At 46.5% G+C, this 5000-nt stretch overlaps 10 non-coding genes and 4 pseudogenes across 10 annotated transcripts in view; all 14 read left to right on the top strand.

Annotated features, from left to right (window-relative positions):
* Nucleotides 1-19, top strand: part of LOC144939507 (5S ribosomal RNA) — a 119-nt gene extending 100 nt beyond the window's left edge. The window contains exon 1 of the ribosomal RNA XR_013638681.1: nt 1-19. This exon is cut by the window's left edge and continues 100 nt beyond it. This is a non-coding gene — a ribosomal RNA (5S ribosomal RNA).
* A 250-nt stretch (nt 20-269) lies between these two features.
* On the top strand, nt 270-388 carry LOC144939248 (5S ribosomal RNA). Its single transcript, XR_013638438.1, has one exon. It is a non-coding gene; the product is annotated as a 5S ribosomal RNA (ribosomal RNA).
* A 249-nt stretch (nt 389-637) lies between these two features.
* On the top strand, nt 638-746 carry LOC144940142 (5S ribosomal RNA; annotated as a pseudogene).
* A 249-nt stretch (nt 747-995) lies between these two features.
* LOC144939817 (5S ribosomal RNA) lies at nt 996-1114 on the top strand (annotated as a pseudogene).
* A 250-nt stretch (nt 1115-1364) lies between these two features.
* Nucleotides 1365-1483, top strand: LOC144939314 (5S ribosomal RNA). The gene has a single exon (XR_013638501.1). It is a non-coding gene; the product is annotated as a 5S ribosomal RNA (ribosomal RNA).
* Nucleotides 1484-1733: 250 nt separating this feature from the next.
* On the top strand, nt 1734-1852 carry LOC144938919 (5S ribosomal RNA). Its single transcript, XR_013638125.1, has one exon. It is a non-coding gene; the product is annotated as a 5S ribosomal RNA (ribosomal RNA).
* Nucleotides 1853-2101: 249 nt separating this feature from the next.
* LOC144939408 (5S ribosomal RNA) lies at nt 2102-2220 on the top strand. Its single transcript, XR_013638588.1, has one exon. It is a non-coding gene; the product is annotated as a 5S ribosomal RNA (ribosomal RNA).
* Nucleotides 2221-2469: 249 nt separating this feature from the next.
* Nucleotides 2470-2588, top strand: LOC144939746 (5S ribosomal RNA; annotated as a pseudogene).
* Nucleotides 2589-2837: 249 nt separating this feature from the next.
* On the top strand, nt 2838-2956 carry LOC144939076 (5S ribosomal RNA). The gene has a single exon (XR_013638274.1). It is a non-coding gene; the product is annotated as a 5S ribosomal RNA (ribosomal RNA).
* Nucleotides 2957-3205: 249 nt separating this feature from the next.
* LOC144938952 (5S ribosomal RNA) lies at nt 3206-3324 on the top strand. Its single transcript, XR_013638157.1, has one exon. It is a non-coding gene; the product is annotated as a 5S ribosomal RNA (ribosomal RNA).
* Nucleotides 3325-3574: 250 nt separating this feature from the next.
* Nucleotides 3575-3693, top strand: LOC144938845 (5S ribosomal RNA). Its single transcript, XR_013638053.1, has one exon. It is a non-coding gene; the product is annotated as a 5S ribosomal RNA (ribosomal RNA).
* Nucleotides 3694-3942: 249 nt separating this feature from the next.
* LOC144940141 (5S ribosomal RNA) lies at nt 3943-4051 on the top strand (annotated as a pseudogene).
* Nucleotides 4052-4300: 249 nt separating this feature from the next.
* LOC144939490 (5S ribosomal RNA) lies at nt 4301-4419 on the top strand. The gene has a single exon (XR_013638664.1). It is a non-coding gene; the product is annotated as a 5S ribosomal RNA (ribosomal RNA).
* Nucleotides 4420-4669: 250 nt separating this feature from the next.
* On the top strand, nt 4670-4788 carry LOC144940552 (5S ribosomal RNA). The gene has a single exon (XR_013639118.1). It is a non-coding gene; the product is annotated as a 5S ribosomal RNA (ribosomal RNA).
* Nucleotides 4789-5000: the final 212 nt, after the last annotated feature.

Below are 5000 nucleotides of genomic sequence, written 5' to 3'. Positions count from 1 at the left end.
ATACCAGGTGTTGTAGGCTTTTGCATTTTCGCTTCTGGATGGGTCGCGTTTTACTCTTCAATTCACCCAGTCAGTTCACCTGCCAATTGCACGTGGATATGGTTGTACTGCATTGGGATCAATATTTTCTTGTAAAAGACCGTTTAATGCCACTCTTTCGGGGCTCAATCAGGAGTCCAGAATAAACGTTTTCATGAGTGTTGACCTCCCGCAGTAGAGTTGAATCTTGATTTTTACATATGTATGTGCGTCAGGTCTCTGCAAGTATGGCCTACGACCAAATCACCCTGAATGCGCCCGATCTCCTTTGATCTCGGAAGCTAAGCAGGGTCGAGCCTGGTTAGTGCTTGGATGGGAGACTGCCTGGGAACACCAGGTGTTGTAGGCTTTTGCATTTTCGTATCTGGATGGGTCGCGTTTTACTCTTCAATTCACCCAGTCAGTTCACCTGCCAATTGCACGCGGATATGGTGTACTGCATTGGGATCAATATTTTCTTGTAAAAGACCGTTTAATGCCACTCTTTCGGGGCTCAACCAGGAGTCCAGAATAAACGTTTTCATGAGTGTTGCCCTCCCGCAGTAGAGTTGAATCTTGATTTTAACATATGAATGTGCGTCAGGTCTCTGCAAGTATGGCCTACGACCTTATCACCCTGAATGCGCCTGATCTTGGAAGCTAAGCAGGGTCGAGCCTGGTGAGTGCTTGGATGGGAGACTGCCTGGGAATACCAGGTGTTGTAGGCTTTTGCATTTTCGTATCTGGATGGGTCGCGTTTTACTCTTCAATTCACCCAGTCAGTTCACCTGCCAATTGCACGCGGATATGGTGTACTGCATTGGGATCAAGATTTTCTTGTAAAAGACCGTTTAATGCCACTCTTTCGGGGCTCAACCAGGAGTCCAGAATAAACGTTTTCATGAGTGTTGACCTCCTGCAGTAGAGTTGAATCTTGATTTTTACAAATGAATGTGCGTCAGGTCTCTGCAAGTATTTCGTACGACCATATCACCCTGAATGCGCCCGATCTCGTCTGATCTCGGAAGCTAAGCAGCTAAGAGCCTGGTTAGTACTTATATGGGAGACTGCCTGGGAATACCAGGTGTTGTAGGCTTTTGCATTTTCGCTTCTGGATGGGTTGCGTTTTACTCTTCAATTCACCCAGTCAGTTCACCTGCCAATTGCACGTGGATATGGTTGTACTGCATTGGGATCAATATTTTCTTGTAAAAGATTGTTTCATGCCACTTTTTCGGGGCTCAATCAGGAGTCCAGAATAAACGTTTTCATGAGTGTTGACCTCCCGCAGTAGAGTTGAATCTTGATTTTTACATGTGAATGTGCGTCAGGTTTCTGCAAGTATGGCGTACGACCATATCACCCTGAATGCGCCCGATCTCGTCTGATCTCGGAAGCTAAGCAGCGTAGAGCCTGGTTAGTACTTATATGGGAGACTGCCTGGGAATACCAGGTGTTGTAGGCTTTTGCATTTTCGCTTCTGGATGGGTCGCGTTTTACTCTTCAATTCACCCAGTCAGTTCACCTGCCAATTGCACGTGGATATGGTTGTACTGCATTGGGATCAATATTTTCTTGTAAAAGACCGTTTAATGCCACTCTTTCGGGGCTCAATCAGGAGTCCAGAATAAACGTTTTCATGAGTGTTGACCTCCCGCAGTAGAGTTGAATCTTGATTTTTACATATGTATGTGCGTCAGGTCTCTGTAAGTATGGCCTACGACCATATCACCCTGAATGCGCCCGATCTCCTTTGATCTCGGAAGCTAAGCAGGGTCGAGCCTGGTTAGTACTTGGATGGGAGACTGCCTGGGAACACCAGGTGCTGTAGGCTTTTGCATTTTCGTATCTGGATGGGTCGCGGTTTACTCTTCAATTCACCCAGTCAGTTCACCTGCCAATTGCACGCGGATATGGTGTACTGCATTGGGATCAAGATTTTCTTGTAAAAGACCGTTTAATGCCACTCTTTCGGGGCTCAACCAGGAGTCCAGAATAAACGTTTTCATGAGTGTTGACCACCTGCAGTAGAGTTGAATCTTGATTTTTACAAATGAATGTGCGTCAGGTCTCTGCAAGTATGGCCTACGACCATATCACCCTGAATGCGCCTGATCTCGTCTGATCTCGGAAGCTAAGCAGGAGCGAGCCTGGTTAGTACTTGGATGGGAGACTGCCTGGGTATACCAGGTGTTGTAGGCTTTTGCATTTTCGTATCTGGATGGGTCGCGTTTTACTCTTCAATTCACCCAGTCAGTTCACCTGCCAATTGCACGCGGATATGGTGTACTGCATTGGGATCAATATTTTCTTGTAAAAGAGCGTTTAATGCCACTCTTTCGGGGCTCAACCAGGAGTCCAGAATAAACGTTTTCATGAGTGTTGACCTCCCGCAGTAGAGTTGAATCTTGATTTTAACATATGAATGTGCGTCAGGTCTCTGCAAGTATGGCCTACGACAATATCACCCTGAATGAGCCCGATCTCGTCTGATCTTGGAAGCTAAGCCGGGTCGAGCCTGGTGAGTACTTGGATGGAAGACTGCCTGGGAATACCAGGTGTTGTAGGCTTTTGCATTTTTGTATCTGGATGGGTCACGTTTTAGTCTTCAATTCACCCAGCCAGTTCACCTGCCAATTGCACGCGGATATGGTGTACTGCATTGGGATCAAGATTTTCTTGTAAAAGACCGTTTAATGCCACTCTTTCGGGGCTCAACCAGGAGTCCAGAATAAACGTTTTCATGAGTGTTGACCTCCCGCAGTAGAGTTGAATCTTGATTTTAACATATGAATGTGCGTCAGGTCTCTGCAAGTATGGCCTACGACCATATCACCCTGAATGCGCCCGATCTCCTTTGATCTCGAAAGCTAAGCAGGGTCGAGCCTGGTTAGTACTTGGATTGGAGACTGCCTGGGAATACCAGGTGTTGTAGGCTTTTGCATTCTCGCATCTGGATGGGTCGCGTTTAACTCTTCAATTCACCCAGTCAGTTCACCTGCCAATTGCACGTGGATATGGTGTACTGCATTGGGATCAAGATTTTATTGTAAAAGACCGTTTAATGCCACTCTTTCGGGGCTCAACCAGGAGTCCAGAATAAACGTTTTCATGAGTGTTGACCTCCCGCAGTAGAGTTGAATCTTGATTTTAACATATGAATGTGCGTCAGGTCTCTGCAAGTATGGCCTACGACCATATCACCCTGAATTCGCCCGATCTCATTTGATCTCGAAAGCTAAGCAGGGTCGAGCCAGGTTAGTACTTGGATTGGAGACTGCCTGGGAATACCAGGTGTTGTAGGCTTTTGCATTCTCGCATCTGGATGGGTCGCGTTTAACTCTTCAATTCACCCAGTCAGTTCACCTGCCAATTGCACGTGGATATGGTTGTACTGCATTGGGATCAATATTTTCTTGTAAAAGACCGTTTAATGCCACTCTTTCGGGGCTCAATCAGGAGTCCAGAATAAACGTTTTCATGAGTGTTGACCTCCCGCAGTAGAGTTGAATCTTGATTTTTACATATGTATGTGCGTCAGGTCTCTGCAAGTATGGCCTACGACAATATCACCCTGAATGCGCCCGATCTCCTTTGATCTCGGAAGCTAAGCAGGGTCGAGCCTGGTTAGTACTTGGATGGGAGACTGCCTGGGAACACCAGGTGTTGTAGGCTTTTGCATTTTCGTATCTGGATGGGTCGCGTTTTACTCTTCAATTCACCCAGTCAGTTCACCTGCCAATTGCACGCGGATATGGTGTACTGCATTGGGATCAATATTTTCTTGTAAAAGACCGTTTAATGCCACTCTTTCGGGGCTCAACCAGGAGTCCAGAATAAACGTTTTCATGAGTGTTGCCCTCCCGCAGTAGAGTTGAATCTTGATTTTAACATATGAATGTGCGTCAGGTCTCTGCAAGTATGGCCTACGACCTTATCACCCTGAATGCGCCTGATCTTGGAAGCTAAGCAGGGTCGAGCCTGGTGAGTGCTTGGATGGGAGACTGCCTGGGAATACCAGGTGTTGTAGGCTTTTGCATTTTCGTATCTGGATGGGTCGCGTTTTACTCTTCAATTCACCCAGTCAGTTCACCTGCCAATTGCACGCGGATATGGTGTACTGCATTGGGATCAAGATTTTCTTGTAAAAGACCGTTTAATGCCACTCTTTCGGGGCTCAACCAGGAGTCCAGAATAAACGTTTTCATGAGTGTTGACCTCCTGCAGTAGAGTTGAATCTTGATTTTTACAAATGAATGTGCGTCAGGTCTCTGCAAGTATTTCGTACGACCATATCACCCTGAATGCGCCCGATCTCGTCTGATCTCGGAAGCTAAGCAGCGTAGAGCCTGGTTAGTACTTATATGGGAGACTGCCTGGGAATACCAGGTGTTGTAGGCTTTTGCATTTTCGCTTCTGGATGGGTCGCGTTTTACTCTTCAATTCACCCAGTCAGTTCACCTGCCAATTGCACGTGGATATGGTTGTACTGCATTGGGATCAATATTTTCTTGTAAAAGACCGTTTAATGCCACTCTTTCGGGGCTCAATCAGGAGTCCAGAATAAACGTTTTCATGAGTGTTGACCTCCCGCAGTAGAGTTGAATCTTGATTTTTACATATGTATGTGCGTCAGGTCTCTGCAAGTATGGCCTACGACCATATCACCCTGAATGCGCCCGATCTCCTTTGATCTCGGAAGCTAAGCAGGGTCGAGCCTGGTTAGTACTTGGATGGGAGACTGCCTGGGAACACCAGGTGTTGTAGGCTTTTGCATTTTCGTATCTGGATGGGTCGCGTTTTACTCTTCAATTCACCCAGTCAGTTCACCTGCCAATTGCACGCGGATATGGTGTACTGCATTGGGATCAATATTTTCTTGTAAAAGACCGTTTAATGCCACTCTTTCGGGGCTCAACCAGGAGTCCAGAATAAACGTTTTCATGAGTGTTGACCTCCCGCAGTAGAGTTGAATCTTGATT

The sequence above is a fragment of the Lampetra fluviatilis genome, chromosome 22, assembly GCF_964198595.1.
Source record: "Lampetra fluviatilis chromosome 22, kcLamFluv1.1, whole genome shotgun sequence".
NCBI classification, from domain to species: domain Eukaryota; kingdom Metazoa; phylum Chordata; class Hyperoartia; order Petromyzontiformes; family Petromyzontidae; genus Lampetra; species Lampetra fluviatilis.
This window is presented reverse-complemented; position numbering and strand designations above follow the sequence as displayed.